At 28.2% G+C, this 20,262-nt stretch overlaps 1 pseudogene; it reads left to right on the top strand.

Moving 5' to 3' along the window:
* LOC113373987 overlaps positions 1 to 20,262 on the top strand; it is a 34,009-nt pseudogene that overhangs the window by 12,383 nt on the left and 1,364 nt on the right.

The following is a 20,262-nucleotide window of genomic DNA, read 5'->3' as shown; positions in this document are numbered from 1 at the left end:
ATTCAATAATAAAAATCGAACATAAAGTGATTTACATTTATCATAGTAACCGTATTTAATTAACAGTAATTAATTTAACAGTAATTTGTAATTTTATCACTAAATTTGAGTGATATACAAAATGATGAGAGCATATGCATTTAGAATTATCATATTTCAAGACTGTCACAAACAATAAATTGGTCAAGTCTATTTTCAAACTAATTATATCGATAGCAAGTATAGTCACATTGATATATTTTTATTAAAAATATTGATTTGAGATGCAGTCAGACAAAATCTAATCAAGCATGTTCAAACACATAAATATTTCACAGTGCACTTAGCATTCTTGACACTCTTGAGCTTCATATCAGAGTGGAAGGTTTCACAAAAAGGGTTTCAATTTGTATGAAAAGCTATTTTTAAAATCTTGTAAATTTATGAAGGCAAGCTAATGAGAAGACAAAGAATGAGGATCCTTTTGACATTTGAGTATTAGAATTATTTCTGCTCATATAGGTCAATAATTGCACTAAATACAATTGTTAATAATATGACTGTTTCTTCTGATAATTTAACATGACAGATATCCCAGACTAGTTTGGAAACTTCAAATAATTTGGAAAAAGTATGTGTGTGTGTGTGTATGTGAACAGATTTTTTGCCGTAAATCGACGTGTTCTCGAAAACGGCTGGGCCGATTTTAAAAATTTAAAAGCCATTCGATGTATCTCGACGAGAACTATTGTTTGTCAGTTTTGTGCGACGATCGGCCAAGCCGTGAACGCCTGAACCGATTTTAGAAATTTAAAAGCCATTTTATGTATTTCAGTGAGGACTATCGTTTGTCAGTTTTGTGCGACGATCTGCCAAGCCGTTTCTTTGCAATTTGAAAAAAAGTGTCAAACTTTTCGTCCACATTTAAGCTCATCCTACCGAACCGATTTTAAAAAATTAAAAACTATTCGAAATATATTAGTTGGGAATGATACTGATTAGTTTTAGGCGAAAATCTACCGAGCCGTTTTCTTGTAATGAATTATTGAAAAAAAAATTTAAGCCGATTTTCATGGAACTTTTTTTGGCGATATTCATCATGGTCTTATAGAACATACTGTAATATTACGGCCTTACGACAAGTAGTTTAATTTTACAAATTCGTCAAACTTTGCTAAAATTATTATCGTTTTTTTTAAAGTAGGATTGATGAAGTTCATTATTTACATATTTTTTTTTTTGATTAAGTCGATTATTTACACATATCGGGAAGTTCATGTAACTTGCCTCAAGGCTAAATACAAAACCAACTAGTTTAATTTTAATTTTTCTTCAAACTTCTAACCTGCTTTTCCAGATTGATTGGTCGTTTTTTGCACTTTTTACCGTTGACTGGACCTGTCTTTCGTGAAAACTAATCATCAGCACGTCTGAGAAATCGTATGTTATTATTGTTTGAATCTTCCCAATCGGTTGATCAGTGCTTTCAAAAAAGTCGGTGAAAAAATGTATCTACACATAAGTTCAGAAATCTTCGATTATTTTTTTTCGATTACTATAACTTACTCTATATGAAGTTAATAATATTTTAAAATGCCAAAATGTTGTGATTATTTTAAAGTTATGTTGGTATAAAATAAGTAGTCATAAGAGTGGTTGTTTACCTTGAGACAAAAAATTAACAATAAACAGTAGGACTGTTTATTTCGAAGTTTGTTTTTTGACTATTCCTACTTTCTTGCATTTACATGTACCAATAGAATTTATTGAGTTTTATTAATATAATATTTATGCTTATGTTAACAAAGAAGTAAAATGGAGTAATAAAATTTTCGCTTTTGTGATATAAATCCATATTTTTCATTATATATCTTACTATTTTCATTTTATATACTGGTCATGGGCTCTATTCGGACGGCACAAAACTGTGCGCACAGTTCGATGAGAGCGTCTCAGTTAACTGGTTAATAAGCATCCTGATGTGCATTACTCTTCGAATCAAGTCGAATACAAACCTCGATTCAAGTCCCTAAAGACATGTTAATTTATAGTAGATAAACTCGAAAAGTACTGATAAATAAAGAAAACAAAATTTAAAATCGGGCAAATAGTTTTTCTCATAAATGAGACCATCTGTAAAGTTCTCATAAATGAGACCATCTGTAAAGGGAAGTCTAAATATTAGTCAAACCTTGGATTGGTCCATATGAGATGAGAGATTCTGCTGTGAATTATACACCACTGTGTGTTCAGAAAACAGTAAAAGTTTATGCATTTTTATTAAAACATTTCTTTATTTAAATGTTTCGCGTTTGTTTTAATTATTTAAGGAAGGTACACGACGCACACGCAAGCAGGTATTTATAAAATCAGATTCTGAAAGGTAAATTACCAAAAAATACTTTTATATTTTATTTCGATTTTTAAAATATTCTGCTGAATGTTTTATATTTTATTACGATTTACGAACTTTTCTATTTTATTACGATTTTTAAAATATTCTACGGAATGTTGGAAATTATAAATGTTCCTAAAAATGTTACCATAATAAGCAATAGTAATAAAATTATATATTTCAGGATACACACAAGTGGAAATTATGAATATAATAAGTTTCATCCTGACAGTCGAGCAATCTTTTATGAACAAAAAACTTATGCCAAGAGAAGAATAAGTGATTTTATTGCTACTTTGAATGCTTTTGAACATATTTCACAATTTCATGAATTATTTTCTGAATCAACTTCCGCCTTACTTAAACAATTGACTTGCATCAATCCACTTGGGCAACTTCCAGATGTGCAAGAGGAATTAGAATTTTTCAAAGTATGTAGATAATTTATTTTAATCTTTATGAATAGAATATGCTACGATTTATTAATGTTTATATTTTTCGCTAATATATGAAGTATACAGATCCAGAGATTTGATTGTCATTATATAAGGTTTGCTGTAAAGTGATTTTGAAACCACTAGAGATTTGAAATTGTGTAAAAGATTTTTGAGAGATAATGCTGACATAGGATGATAAGAGTATTTCCACTGCATACTTCCTAGGTCTGATTATATCTTAAATGCTAATATCACTTTTTATCTGAAAATTTTCATTAACATTGACCATTTCATCATAGTTTTAACTTATTCTCTATTATAGTTTTTTTTTGTGTTAGAGGCGTTTTCTCAGCTTTTGTAAAATTTGGCAAAAAAGTTGTACAATTACACACTAGCAATAAGGTAAACGTACCATATTACGGGATGTTAAGGAACGTTTGACTTTAAAGACGAATTTTAGAGAAAATAGGAAAGTGGACGAACTAAATCTGTTATATTTTATTAATTAGACTTTTAAGATCATTATAAAACAAAATTTTTCGTCGTAGAACGTCATTTATAGAAATAATCGGCATTTTGCTGAACCACGCGTTTGTCCCTAATTCCGTGATAAAATTCGGCTCGTGAATATAATGCCGGGAGTCGTTGTACGTTATTCCGTGATAGCGCACGATGCTTACATTTTTGATCGTATTGCCTTGATAAATATAGTTATAAAAAAGGGTTATAAAAAGTGTGGTTAATTATGAAATAATACTTTGATATGATTTTAAACATTTATTTAGTTTTATAAAAGTCATAAAATTATAAGAAGTTAAAAAACTTCTAAAATAAAAATAAAATAAAAGCTGGTATTATTATAGTAATAGCAGTATAATTATCATTATCAATACTGTTTCGGTAAATCAAATAAATGAAAAACAATAAAGGAATAATTTTTAACGGCAATTAAACAAAAATATAAACATAAAATAAATATAAAATTTAAACTCAAAGTAAAAAAAATAAACTTGTAATAAAAGTTACAATTCTGTCAACAAACATAAATCTTTAAAGACTTCACAATAATCTTTAAAGACTTTCAAGTTAACAATAACTACTAGCTCAAATTAGGTTTGATTGGGAATTTTGTATGTTTTAGAAGCTTTAAAATACATTTAATATAATATGGCAAATTTCTTTTAAAGCCTTTCAGGGTTTTGGGTGAATATTTAATTGGAGCCATCGTTCTTTGAAAAACTAAAAGTCCGATTTGAAATCATACCCAAATAAATTTACTGATCTTGAATATAATTTTAATAATATTTAATAAATTGTATTAGACTATTAGAAAGTTACTGCATTTAAGAGTAGCCTCGGCATCTTATTTTCGAGTAATTGCAATTCATATTAATTTATTAAAGAAAGCATTATTTTTTCAAAAAAAAATTAAAAACGAAAAATTTTAATTGATTTAATTCAAATTATTGAGAGTACGGAGCAACCGATTACAATGATTTTTCCAATAATTTATCATTTGAACAACGTTTGAGGTTGTTCTTTCATTCACTAAATTTTATAATAGGTGATGTTTATTTCTACAGAACGCAAATGGTCTTATTTCACAGTAATAGTAAATATGTATGCAAATTCGCTTCAATTATAGAAAATTTAATCATTACAGAATGCTTTCAATCATGAACAAGCCGAAAGGGATGGCGTTATCGTGCCTATAGCTGGTGTGGATAATGACTATGACGATGCTATTGATAATATTAAAAAAATTGAAGATGAATTAGCAAGTTATTTGAGAGAACAATGCAAATATTTTGGTTGCGAGGTGACTTATCATGGCAATGATAAAAAACGATTTACTTTAGAAGTTCCTGCCCATGCTGCTGGTAAAGCAGGTAGAGATTATAGTCTTGAAGGCCAGAAAAAGGGTGCAAAAGCTGCAAAACGTTTTACTACAGTGAAAACAAAGGTAAATTCTAATGTATATATACATATAATATAATTATATAATTATAAGTTATAATTTTGATGTTGAGATATGTGAGATTCAGTCTTCAGGGTAATACATCAATTAAAAACTTGTACTTTTTTCACCACTACACTCTCGCATCGGAATACGGAATTGCGAGATGTACTATACAATAAAAAACTCATTCTAAAATTTATATATTGTTCGATTTAAAGTGACGAGAATTGTTTTTATTGTGCATTGTGAACAATTCTAATTATGAAATAATTAGGATTACTACAATTACATAGTCCACTGAAGATGACACAAAACAATGTGTCGAAACGTATGAAAACAATAAAAATGTTTTAAAAGTCATACAAGTTTTTAATTTATGTATTGCCCTGAAATATATATATATATATATATATATATATATATATATTAGGGCGGATCGATTTATATGGGTAAAAAAAGTCGCATAGGCACATATGATTTTCGGATACCGGGGATATATATAATATATGTATATATACAGGGCCGGTCCTGGGGTCCTTAGCGCCCGCATGCAACTTTTTTTCTAGCGCCCCCCCCCCTATTAATTTTCATCGTTTTAAGAGTTTATCATTAAAATTATATAAATACTTACATATTTTTTAAAAATTAATTTTTAATTATTCTGGATCTGGTACACAAAAAATTAGATATAATCTAGAAGGGTATAAAATATATTGATTTTAAATTTATTTATTATTATCTATATCAATAAATAAAACAATCCCTGTCATAATTTCACATTTTAGTAATATTCAATATGTAGTAAATTGGTTAAGGATGTAAGTTCGACTACCACAGCAAAAGAATTATTATTTTTGTTAGATTAAAGTTATAGAATTTAAGAAATGCATTTCAGAAATAGTATTTATTTATTTTGATATAAAGATCTTGATATCAAAATAATAAATACTATTTCTGAAATGCATTTCTTAAATTCTGTAACTTTCATTTAACAAAAATATTAAGTGAAATAAATAAATTAATTTTTAATTATTCTGTATTTAGTGCACAAAAAATTAGATATAATCTAACAGCGTATGAAATATATTGATTTCAAATTTATTTAGAAAATCGAGGCGATTCGGGTGTTGATTATAATCAAGTATTTTGAAATTTTCAATCATTTTTAACGTATGTGCAATATTAATATTTAAAAAAAAACTACCATTTTCAAACATTACACACGTATTTTATGTTGGATTTATTAAATTTTAATTTAATTTAATTTTTCATCATTTACAATATCCAAAATTGCGTCGTAAACTTCTCCTTATTGATATCGTTAGAGCCGTCATATTCGAGTACCAACTTGTTGTTTTGAAGTTAACTTTTTAATTTATTTTAGAAGTATTGTTCAAAAATCAGTAAAAAATGCAAAGAAATTACACATTTCTTGTACAATATTGAAATAAAAACTTATTATATTTGATATGTATTATTTCTGTATAGTTATTAATTATTAATGGACACCACTAGGTATAAAACAAGCCCTAAGATTTTCGTTTCAAAGTAAATTTTGTTTCCATTTTTCATATTTGTTCCACGCATATCTTCAACATTCAAAGTTCAACAGATGCGAAACATTTGCAACAAAAGCAAAAGTTAAAATTCAATTTCTCAGAATAAACAAGTAATTTTCTAAGCTCCCCATTTTTTATAATTTGTTTATATTTTTTAACAAGTTCCGATTCAACTAAATCAGCTCGCCATTTTTCTTCAATAATGCCCAACAATTAATTTAATATTTCGCAGGTTTGCGCTTATGGGATTGAACACTCGATAATTTCTTTTTTGATTCCACGGTAACTTCAAACAAAGAAAAAATTTGATAAGTAGATTAAGCAATACACAGAGCTGTTATTGACTAGTTTGCAGAATTATTAATTGGTTATTTGTTTTTACTGATATCACATTGCAAAATAAATATGGTTTTTCTCTCGTCTCCGTATCCCTAGTTAAGTTAAATTATTTATTAAAATTTATTAATTATTCTAGATTTTAAATAAATAATTCTAGATTTTATATAAAAAATATAAATAGTATATTTTTAAAATATAAATTTAATTTCCGAAACTCGTTTTGGCGCCCCCTAAGGCTTGCGCCCGCATTTTTTGCATGCATCGCATGCAAGGCAGGACCGGCCCTGTATATATATATATATATATATATATATATATATATATATATATATATATATATATATATGATTATTTCTTGGAGGGCGTAACATCAAGTAAAAAAAAAGAGAGTGAAGTGTTGTACCACGGTTGCACAACACTATCACGCACACTTGCTTAGCGCGCCAAGACGTTCGGTCAAAAACCAGCACATGTGTTTGTTTTTTCTAAAATTTTGACTTCACATCTCGGACACTTACAAACATATTATTCTGTTTGGCACTGGCCTCGGATGCAAGTGTATTACGTATAATATTTTATTTATTAATCACTTTTTATCTTTTATTCTTTTTATTAAAAAAAGAAATTACTGACAGTTAGTGCTTGTCTATAATTATTAATTTTTACAAGTTATATTAATATGTGTTAGTGATAATATAAATAATTCAAGTAAGTAATATTTTTTGCAATTCTCTTTAGTTAAAACTTTTTTTTTTACTATTGCTTATGTATATTCAAATTGTAACGTTACTTTGTGTTTTTAAAATTGTAGAACCACTGAAGATGACGTAGAATTTTACGTCGAAACGTTTGGAAAAATAAAGATGTTTTGAAAAAAATCTTTACTTCACTCTCTTTTTTTACTTGATGTTACGCCCTCCAAGAAATCAATCATACATTTCAACATCAAATTTAAACATTTTCAACCTATATATATATATATATATATATATATATATATATATATATATATACAGTAGAATCCGCTTAGTATGACATTCAAGGGACGGCGAAAAATCGTCATATTAAGCGGTCGTCATACTAAGCGTACTGAAAAAAAAAAAAACAATTTTTGGCGAATATGTTATTAATTTCAGTAATTTAATACAAAAATTAAGGTAAAAAATGACACATACTAACAAATTGACAAATTTAATTAAAAATATGACATAACAATGCATTTTTTAATGTAAAAAATCTGTAATTTTTGTTTGAGTTTTAATTACTGGGTAAAAATAGTAAAAAATATAGAACTTTACTAATTCAGTAAATTATAGCAGATGTTATCGCTTCCAAATTTTGAACACCAAGAATGAGCCTACTTATTTTTTGCACGAGGTCGTCCATGCCGGAAGTTGCCAAAGTTTCCATAGCGCGAATCTCGTGCAACATAGAGACCTGTGGGTATGTGGGTAGGTATGTAGCGACCTGACACACAAGGGTAGTTCACAGTGGTGCCATACCATAACAATGTGCAATGAAAAACATGAACTCTATGTTATCGGAGGTGTAAAATCATGTCGGTCATTATACTTGGACCAATTTTTTTTTCAAAAATGGGTCATTATAAGCGAAATGTCAATGTAAGCGAGGTCAACATATCCGACTAGACAGCTGTTTTTTTAAGAAATTTTATATGGAAACCAAACTGCCTTTAAAATTACGTCATAATAAGCGGTTGTCAATATATCCGGCGTCATACTAATCGGATTCTACTGTATATATATATATATATATATATATATATATACATATATACAAGCAAACCCGACGAACTCCGTTTCGCCACCAGATGGTTTCGTGAGAAAGATGAAGAAATTTTTTGTTTGTTTTATATTTGAAAAGGAAAAATTTGATTTTATTGCACAACAGTAATGAATTTATTTCGATTACAAAAATGAAGTATTTTTTAGTTGAAATATTCTAAGTAAATGAAAGTGAATCCGCAAATTATCCGTTTCATTGAAGTGCTCTTGGTAAACCACAATTTTTGTTTTTTGGTCTGACATTAACACAAACAAAGCGGATTATTTTCCAACTCGTGAACAGACAACGTATAACTGCCCATGTGAAAAACAATGATTTTCTAAATAATCTATTTGAAATTTATCCCGCAAACACTAAGCGATTGACCTTGCGACTTGTTAGTTGTCATTGCGAACACAAGGCGAACTGGAAATTGCAATCGTTTGAAGTCAAACGGAAGACCAGTCGGAATCATTGGTATGTCACCAAATCTCCAGCAATTTTTGATTGAAAGGTGAAATTCAGTGCGTGTACATCATATTTCTTGGCGGCAAGAATTGCTCGCAGACTTAACCAAGCATAATTCTGAAAATTTTCACTAATGTCATTACTCGAATTTTTAATTACGGTGCGTGAAGCTCCAGCAATTTGCATTAGGGCACGATGCCATGCACCACTAATTCTCTTATCTATAAACCTTACGGAGCCCGAGACCTTTCGAAAGAATGCAAAGTTGTCGAAATCGGTTCGTGCGTTCTGGAGTTAAATCGTCAGGAAGGAAAACTCGACTTATTTTTATATATATGTAAATATATATATATATATAAAAATAAGTCGGGTTTTTCCCCGACTTATTTATACATAAAAATATATTTATTTTTATGCATATTACTTTTACTTCTTTTTATCTTGCTGTTTTTTTTCTCTTACTATTTGTTATTGTTTTTTCTAAATACAATATTTTTCTAGTTCATTTTTTAGTTCTATATCAATTTAATTTTTTATTTGTGGATCCACTGAAGATGTGACTATTACAATGCGTTGTCCGTTCGAATATGTAGTACCACATAATTGTGATAATATATGAGAAATCTATAAGCTTTTGAATGACGCAAATTAAAAATTATTCCAGGCAAACGCATTATCACAAACAAAAAATGATTTTAACCCTTTTATGCACTAGCTAGTAATTATTCATTAAACTCAACGATATTTATCATAAATAATGCACTACAGCGGTTGCACTCGTAGTCTGCGAGTACAACCGCTGTAGTTAGTGGGTAATAATATCTTGACGGAAATTGGTGGTTGAATCCATGCCATATAAACCCTTTATAAAGTAAATAGATGAAGCATCATTATTCAGATCCTGAATTTAACGGTTAATATTTTGGGCGCATTATGCAAATATAAAAGCGGTTGGCTGGCTCCTTCCCAATTTTTGTTTACAAAAAGTATTATTCATGCATCCACGGAATCAAATTCCGCGTAGCGTGCAAACTGATATCAAGTAGTAGAAATATTAATTAGTAACTAGCGAATTCGTTAGTTACAGACTACAGAGCCATTTATGTTATTTTGTACATTTCAGGAATTGTTAGAAAAAATGATGAAAGCAGAAGGAAAAAGAGAAGCTGTATTGAAAGATCTTGCTAGACGTATTTTTGAAAAATTCAGTAGTCATTTTGATAAATGGAATGAGGTTGTTAATTGTGTTTCTCTCTTAGACATTCTTGCAAGCTTGGCTGAATATGCCAGGTTACAATCATATAATATGGTAATGCCTACTTTGGTTCAACCAGAAAAACATAGTAAGGTAAATATATTAAACAGTAAAATTATAAAAATCTACTGAACCCCTTAATGCCCACGTCTGAGATATATACAGGCAACGTTCACTGGTAGAATTGTGAATTGACGTTCCATGAACATCACAGTCACTGAAATTTTATCTCAAAATATAACAGCTCTGTGTGGTTAATATGGAAATATAATTTTCCAAATATTTAAGTCCCTATCTGTCATGTTGGTAGGTAGATTATTGCAATTGATTATTGTAATGTGTGACATAGGACTTTAGGTTTTAAAATTGCATTAATTTATGATTTACTAAAAACAATTAAAATATTAATAATAAAAATTTTGCACAAATTAGTTAAAATAAGCATGAATAATATTTGCAAAAAAATAAAATGATATTTTTTATAGCTAAATTGATTTAAAAAATGCGCATTAAGGGGTTGATGAACATGCCAAATCAATTTGAATGAAAATGTAATGCATATTATGAGAAAATATTTTCCAGCCTTTTGTGTCATTTGAAGAAAGTCGTCATCCATGTATAGAAGACGAAGATTTTATACCAAATACAGTACATATAAATGCAAACAACTGGTCAGCTTTGGCATTGCTAACAGGCCCTAATATGGGTGGAAAATCAACTCTGATGCGCCAAATTGGTCTCTTGACTATCTTAGCACATATGGTATCAACTACATAATTAAGATTGTTTTATGTGTTATTTTGTTATTGATATCGATATCTACTATTCTTTTTCTTAGGGATCCAGAGTGCCAGCCCATGCTGCCGAATTAGTATTGGTTGATAGGATATTCACACGACTTGGAGCGAATGATGATATTTTAACAGGACATTCAACGTTTTTAGTAGAATTGAGTGAGACTTCTTCAATATTACGACATGCTACGTACAATTCTCTTGTTCTTTTAGATGAATTAGGTATGTTTAATTTTCTACTTATTATTGTTATTTATTTACCTCCGGAAACGCTTACTTAAGAAAACCGAATGAGAAAACGAATCACCTCTTCTCCCAATCATTACAAATTGAAATTTTTTTATATTTATTCAAATCGGATGCTTCGTTCTCTCAAAAACTCGATTTGTATTTTCTGCACTCTTTGCGTCGTATCTCCGTAACGGCTGGACCAGTCTTTGCCAAAAACAGCACACCTACCTATCAATAGGAATCGAATGTTTCTTGAACCATTCAAATCGGTTGATCCGTGCGCCCGAAAACGTGGAAGAAAAATTGTTTCCATACATACATACATACACACACACATCCATTTTTTCTGAGGTATGCTAAAATGTTCAGAAACCTTCAAAATGTGAAGAAATGTAAAAATTTTCAATTTTGATTTTTGGACGATTACAATAACTTACCCTACGGAAAGTTAATCATAAAAAGAATAATAATAAAAAATCCAAAATTTATTCAAAGTATAAGAATATAAGATCTCTATATAATTAGCAGATAAGTGCGTAATTTTTTGACCAGCCAAAAATGAGGAAATATTCTGGAATTCCAGCACCCGTAATTAAATATTCTAGGAATAAACATAATTATAACTAGTGGTGTTTGGAATCGTGCATCAAGGCAAATTGCTGGAACTTTCTGTACCGTAACGAAATATTCGAGAAATATTAAATGTTTTCAAACAGATTGGTATATATACCGTAACTTTTATTAATATTATTTTATAGACAAAATATAAGAGTTTATGAATTGGACGACGACGTTTATAAACAAAACTTAATCCATCGGATTTAAAATGAAGGACATTGCCTAATATTTATAAGAATTATATAAACTGAATTGCAAAAGTTATAATTATTTATTTAAAGTATATAAGTGAACTTAAGAACTTTAGCCAGAATTAAAATTAAAATCTGAAATATTTATAAATATAACGCCCTACAAAACACACACTCATCAGTTTTTCTAAGGTATACCAAAATGTTCAGAAACCTTCAAAACGCAAAAAAATTTAATTTTGATTTTTGGACGCTTACAGTAACTTACCTTACTGGAAGTTAATAATCAATAAAAATGATCAATGAATAATAATTGTTTTATATATTTATTTCAAAGATTGATTGTTTAAATACTGTAAATTTCATAACTCGTATTTTATAATGGAGCTTATATTTGTGCGATAATATTTATATTTATTTACATCAAACTAAAATATATATATATGTAAACGATATGAACGCATTTGAGGTCTTTATAAGTAAGTAAGTAAGAATTACAGAAAATTTATAAATATTTTGAATCTGAATTGCAAAGTTAAAATTATTTTTACAACTATATAAGTAAAACGGCAAATTTGCTCAAAATTAAATAATTTGCAATATTTGTTTACAATATGATGCCATATAGCGAATAGGTATACTTTTAAATCGCTCATAAATTAATACCTTTATTTTTTAAGTTGATTATTGAAACTGCATCGATTAATGAAACTTGCCTCAACACAAAATGCTACTACCTAAATGACCACCCAGTAATAAATATTTTTTAGGGCGTGGAACATCAACCTATGATGGTACAGCTATTGCAGCTGGTGTTGTAAATCAATTGGTTCAACTTGGTTGCCGGACTATGTTTTCTACACATTATCATAGTTTGGTTGAAGATTTTCATTCTTTCAATAATGTCAGCCTTGGTCATATGGTAAAGTATAATACTATTAAAATTTACTGTAAACTTTGACTTCATTACCTTAGTAACGGATATGTTATAGGCATGTATGGTGGAGTCAGATGAGCAGGAGAATAATGTTCAGCAGGAAACTGTTACATTTTTGTACAAATATATTGAAGGTCCTTGTCCAAAATCTTACGGTTTTAATGCAGCTCGGCTGGGAGGTATATCGCAAGCTATTACCAGTAGAGCACATTCACTTTCTCATTCAATGGAAGTAGCCGCTAATCGGAAAAAAATATTGATGAAGCTATGTGAAGCATTCAAAAATAACTCACTTTCTGAAATAAGAACTGTTTTAGCAAGTACTGCTGTATAAAATGTTAACTGTTATTGAGGATAACCTTTTATTGTGTCAAAAATACCTACCCTTTTATTTGATAATGAATGTCAGTATTCAATGTTAAGTAGGAATAAGCCTTTATTAAGTTTAAATATATTTTACAGTTCTTTAACAAAATCGTATTATTTTTTACACCAAATATTTTTGGCTGTGAGCTTTTAGTTTTGTAACTAACATATGCCTCTTGCTTTTTGTAATACTGCATTACTATGCAATAATGATACTATAAAATAATTGACTTTATTAGAGTTCTACAGTATGCAACTTATGACTGTAAACTATTTTGTTATTACATTTACCAACTATATAATCCATGTACGTGAGGATATTGTATTAAATAAAATTATATGTGTATATATATATATATATATATATACTTATTTATATATATATATATATATATATATATATATATATATATATATATATATATATATATATTGTGCTAAATACTTGAATATGATTTTAATAACAAATACTATTCATTTATTTAAAGATACTATACAAATTTTTTTTCAAACAAATTGTTTTTTTAGAAACCATTATATGTTATATTTTATCTTATATTTTTTGTATACGTATACGTTTTTTTGCTTTTAAACCTTATATAAAATTCTGTTCAATTTTCTTCATAATTACCTTACTTAGTCGAAATTAGCGTTTGTGCAAGACAGTTTAAAACGCCGCATTCATAATTAACTTCCCGTAGGGTAAGTTATTGTAATCGCATAAAAACGAAAATAAATTTTTTTGCATATCTTTACGTTTCAGTGGTTTCTGAACATTTTGACATATCTTAAAAAAATGGATGTGTGTGTGTGTTTGTATGTATGGTTGGATACAATTTTTCGTCTACGATTTCGCAAACCCGGATCAACCGATTTGAATAATTCAAAAAACATTCGATTTGTATTGACGGAGAGACGTGCTGATTAGTTTTTGGCGATATGGCAGGTTCAGCCGTTTCGAAGATACGAAGCAAAAAGTGCAAAAAACGGTAATTTAGTTTTTGAGGAAACTGAGCTTCGTATTTGAATTATTCAAATCATATTTTACTTGTATTGAGGAAACGAAGACTTGATTACATTTTTGGAAAGGTAGGTTTATCAGTTTCGGAATTACAAGGAAAACTTAAAAAAAAATATTTGGTGGTCGAAAAATTATCATTAGAATATGCACATCAAATTATATTTTATAGACATTTTAAAAATGAGGACTAATTAATTTTTCAAAGACCTAACAAATTTCAAAAACAAAAATTCAAAATTTTCAGATTTTTTTTTTGAAAATTTTTAAGAATATACAAATTTTCATACTTTAAATATAAATTTTACGATTTAGTTTCACAATGCAAATATTTGATTTGCATTATTTTAATAAATGTAACTTGAGATGGATCCATTTAAATTGGCATCTCGCGAGAATTTAAACAAGCGTTTTGTGCCGTACGATCGTCAGTGTATAATATATTAGCGATAAAATATATAGTATTCATTTTTATCTATTGGAAAACAATTGTTATTAATAATTGATTATTATTTTTTTCCTGGAATATTTAATTCTGGTTCAGAATTTTCCAGAAATTTGCCTTAAGGCACAATGCCTTGCACCACTAGTTTATTTTTCATGTAAGCATATATAAACGTCGTCGTACAATTGATAAGCTTTTAAATTTTATTTATTAAATGCGAATAATGAATGTTACAGTATTTATAGTAATAATAATTTATTTGAAAACATTCTTTATTAACTTCCCGTAGGGTAAGTTATTGTAATGTGCCGAAAATCGAAATAGAAAATTTTTACATTTCTCGACGTTTTGAAGGTTCTGAACATTTTGGCATACCTCAGAAAAAATGGATGTGTGTGTATGTATGTATGTGTGTGTGTGTTTATGTATGTATGGATACAAATTTCCAGTCACGTTTGTTTTCGGGCGCACGGATCAACCGATTTGAATGGTTCAAAAAACATTCGATTCCTATTGAGAGGGAAAAGAGCTGATTAGTTTTTGGCAAAGGCAGGTCCAGCCGTTACGGAGATACGGAGCAAAGAGTGCAGAAAATAAAAATTGAGTTTTTGAGAGAACGGCGTATCCGATTTGAATGATCTAAAGAACATTTAATTAGTAATAATTGGGAGAAGTGTTTATTATAATAAACTATAGTTTTTGGCAAAGGCAGGCTCAGCCGTTTCGAAGATACGGAGCTAAATGTGCAAAAAAATGACAGTTTTTGAGAGAACTAAGCGTCCGATTTAAATGATTCAAAGAACTTTCTGCTTGTCTTAACGAAATAATTGATTTTGGAAAAAAAAAAATTTATTTCAACTTTTTTTTTTCAAATTTTTGTATATCGAAAATAATTCAGTTTTATTTTTAATCCTGACTATAGTTCTAATATACTTTAAACAAATAATTTCAACTTTGCAATTCAGTTTATATAATTCTTATAAATATTAGACAATGTTACATAATTTATAATAATCTATTTGAAAACATTCAGTATTCTTCGAACATTTCGTTACGATACGGGAAGTTCCAGCAATTTGCCTTAAGGCACCATGCCATACACCCCACTATAGTTATAATTTTATTCAGTAACGAAATAAATTTGGCAAATAGAGATATTGGAGCTAAATGTTGGGAAGGTGCGCCACACCTAACGAACGAAAACGAACGAACATGATGAATAATAATATGCGCAGATTACAAATTTCTAACAAAAGCGACCCACGCGCATACCAAAATTCACGTACGTTCGTGGTCGTTCGTTAGGTGTGGACGCACCTTAATGCGTCGCCAAAATGTTCCAGTTCTAGTTTTGACCGCTTGTTTTGGCGGCTGCGATGATTTGGCGGTAAATCGTACTCTCTATCCTAAACGATATAGTGATATTGCACCCCATGTACTGACTGAGATCATACAGTTACTAAAGTATTGTTTTAATTCAGGTTGAACTAAACAATGCAGGTGTGTATATAATGGAACATTTAATTACATTATACTTAATTACTTATTAAATGTTAAAGGTTATCATAACCATACAAGTCGCATACATTGTTGCAGTGATATATTTTTTCCAATTGTGCAATTGTTTTATAAATCATAGTGTGTTGAATTTATCAAATATTTACTATATAATATAAATACTAAATGTATTTTAGTGCCAATTGGAAGAAAAGCCATACTCTTATTCGCTCCAAGAAACGGATTTATTTATTAATGATTATATTGAGAAGGTACTAGAAGAAAAACCCGTTCAGCAACATATCGAGAAGTAAAACTATTTTATGAGATTAAGATATTCAATATTATATGTATTAGAACTCTTATTATCTTTTCTTTATTATTTAGGTGTCATATTTCAACCTGTTCTAATATATATTTGACGGAAAACTATTTTACACAACCCGCAATCACTTGCATTAATAAGCAATCCAAAGGTAATTGTGCTCATCAAAGTCAAGATACTATTATTGAAAATAATAATAATAATGGGCATGAAAAAACACATGAAAAAAGTGATCAGATTATGGAAAGCAAACAACATTTATTAAGATCAAGAAATTTTTCATGTCGTTCTAACGCTGAGGAATATAATAATAATATGGTAATGTAATAAATCTTAGTTTTATACTGGTTTTTATTAGTTGTTTTTTTTTAAAAAAAACCTTCCAGAGAATGTTTCTCATTTCTCATGATATACATCATGAATTCAGCCTTTTTAGATTTAAACATTAATGTTATTAAATTATATAAAATATATTAATTCCATATATTGAAGGAATCATTGATTTGTGGTGCTATCACATCATGGGCCCGAATTCATTACCTTCAGATTTATTATTATTGTTATCCAAATAACATATTGTTGGTAATACCAGAGTATTCTGCTGATACAAGATAGAAGCTATATATATCACATTGCAGAACAATTAACTAAATTCTACAGAATTTATCTATTAACTAAATTGGTCTGGAATGCCATACAAAAACTGGCTTTCAATATTTTTGTCAAGAAATATTTACAATTGTATAGTAAACTTTCCTCCAATCGCATCTAATGAGATATGATAATATTTATTACCAATTTTAAAACTGATATTTGATCATGTTGTAACTCATTATTTTATAATTTACTTGTATATTTCAGCAATATCAAAATGCATGTGAAATAATAGTCAGTGTGACTATAAATCCAAATACGAATGCGGACGCAAATGCAAATATAATATGCAAATTTTTCCTGATGGAATAATAACTTCAAAATCACTTGGCTTAAATAGTTTAAGTCACTCATTAAAAAAAAACCTTCCAGAGAATGTTTATCATTTCTCATAATATACATCAAGAATTCAGCTCTTTTAGATTTAATACATTAATTTTATTAAATCATATAAAATATATTAATTCCATATATTGAGGGAATCATTGATTTGTGGTGCTATCACATAATGAATCCAAATTTATTATTCTCAGATTTATTATTATTGTTATTCAAAGAACATATTGTTGGTGATACCAGAGTATTCTGCTATATATCACATTGCAGAACAATTAACTAAATTCTGCAGAATTTATCTATTAACTAAATTGGTCTAGAATGCCATACAAAATTGGCTTTCAATATTTTTGTCAAGGAGATATTTTGTTTAAATATATACAATTGTATAGTAAACTTTCCTCCAATCGCATCTAATGAGATATGATAATATTTATTACCAATTTTCAAACTGATATTTGATCACGTTGTAACTCATTATTTTATAATTTGCTTGTATATTTCAGCAGAATCAAAATGCATGTGAGATAATAGCTGATGGAATAATAACTTCGAAATCACTTGGCTTAAATAGTTTAAGTGACTCATTGGCTTATCTCGAAAAAGAAAAAAATCCATTTGGAATACACAAAAATTATTCTAAAATTTTGTGAGTAATTTAATTTAATTAGTCTTTTTAATATCTTTATTCATTTATATATGATGCTAATGGTATATTTAAAGCTTGAATTATTATTACTTTAGTTATTTAAAAGTACAAATAGAATTTACAATTTAAAGTAGCTGCAAATTAAATTATTTGTATGCACTCAAATTTTCAATTTGCACCTTCTGTGCTCAACATATTTCCCTTACGGTGAATTCATTATCCCATTATTTTTATTTATCTGTACACCATTTTTTATAGTATTTGTACTTTAGAATAACTAAAATACATTTCTGTTTTAAAATTAATTTAAAATTGTTAAATTAGTACAATATAACCTCTGTATTGCATAAAATATTGAATTTAATCATTTTATAGCTCAAGTTCTTATTATTACCAATTATAATAACTTAAATTATTATCTTATCATAGTCAATCAGAATGCTTGAAGAAACAAAGGTATACTGAAATGTGTTTTAATCAAGTAATTATGTTGAAAAAGGAAAGAGAAGTTTTAGAACAAAAGTGCCAACAAAATTTTCGAGGATCTATTGAAAATGAACTCTATTCTTCAGCTGTACTAAATATATCAGATAATTTTTATTTGAACCACCCTATTATAGCACATGCTTTGCAAGAGTATTATAAGGTAAGTTTTATGTCAAAACACAATTTTCAAGGAAATATCAATGATATTTTCAAAATTATTTTTTCAATACAAAGTTCTTAGAAAACTGAAAGTTACAAAACAATTTACAAATTCACAAATACACTTATAAACAGAACTTCTGAAAACATTTAGAAAAAAAAATTCATGTCTGGAAATAATGACCTTTTGAATGCAACCTACAGCTTTATAAAATTGTGACTGTTTTTTTGTTACTGCGGTTAATTTTTATTACTTTTGTTTATTTAAACTTTGGAACTGTAACTATCATGAATATCATTTCTAGGACAATAGTCAAAAATAATGACACAATTGCCCCAACTTTCAAGAAATAAGACTTTTCGTTGAACTAAGAATTTAAAATTTAACTAGTGGTGTATGGCATCATGCCTTAAGGCAAATTGCTGGAACTTCCTGTACCGTAACGAATTCGAGGAGTATTAAATGCTTTCATATAGATTATTATAAATACTGTAATTTTATTCTTATTTTATAGACAAAATATAAGAGATTATGAATTGGATGACTATGTTTATATATGTATTAAAGAAAAATAAATAAACAAAGCTTAAGCAATCGGATTTAAAATGAAGGACATTATCTAATATTTATAAGAATAAATCCTAGATTTTTTCATAAATTGATATATGGTCCTTTTTCAAAAAATAAATCGAATAATGTAAAACAATTATTGTTTTTTGTAGATGTTTAATTACGACGTTTCGGAACTAGATACGTTCCATCATCAGTTTTTTTCTGTCAAAACATTTTCTTATATAGACTAACTCTATTTATGACGAAGAATACAGAATATTAAGTAAGAAAGTTTTTTTAATATAAAGGAATGGATTATGCATCAGACAAAAGTAAAGAAAGGTATATAAAAGTAAAAAATAAAAAATTTAAAAAAATCTAGTAAATAAAAATAAAATTGAGTAACAAAAATTATTTACCTGCAATATTGATCTATATATCCATATCACTAATTTTTGTTAATTTTATCTTTCCAAAAATTGTGATAAACAATACATTAGCCAAACATCACAATGCATCCAAAAGACAATATGAATTAAGTGTTATTCACCATAAAAATCGAAGTTTCCAACATTCCGTTGAAAATTCTCATTTCTATGTCTTTGAACCCAATATTTCATATAGAGAGGATTGCACTTTTAAAGGACTTTTCTCAGAAAGTAGTTTAATCTTCTTGAATTGGTCAAGTTGTGTTAATAAAAGATCAGATCATAATATCATTCATGACTCGTATCTAAATTTTTTAAATCTAATTAAAAACGAATAATTTTAGAATGATTTTATGTGTATGTAGACATATATATGCAGTGTTGTGTGTGCATTATAT

This window comes from Ctenocephalides felis, unplaced genomic scaffold (genome assembly GCF_003426905.1).
Source record: "Ctenocephalides felis isolate EL2017-DRISC unplaced genomic scaffold, ASM342690v1 CF-g0.4_SCAFFOLD_01604, whole genome shotgun sequence".
NCBI lineage: Eukaryota > Metazoa > Arthropoda > Insecta > Siphonaptera > Pulicidae > Ctenocephalides > Ctenocephalides felis.
Note: the sequence above shows the minus strand (reverse complement) of the source record. Positions and strands in the feature narration are given on the sequence as shown.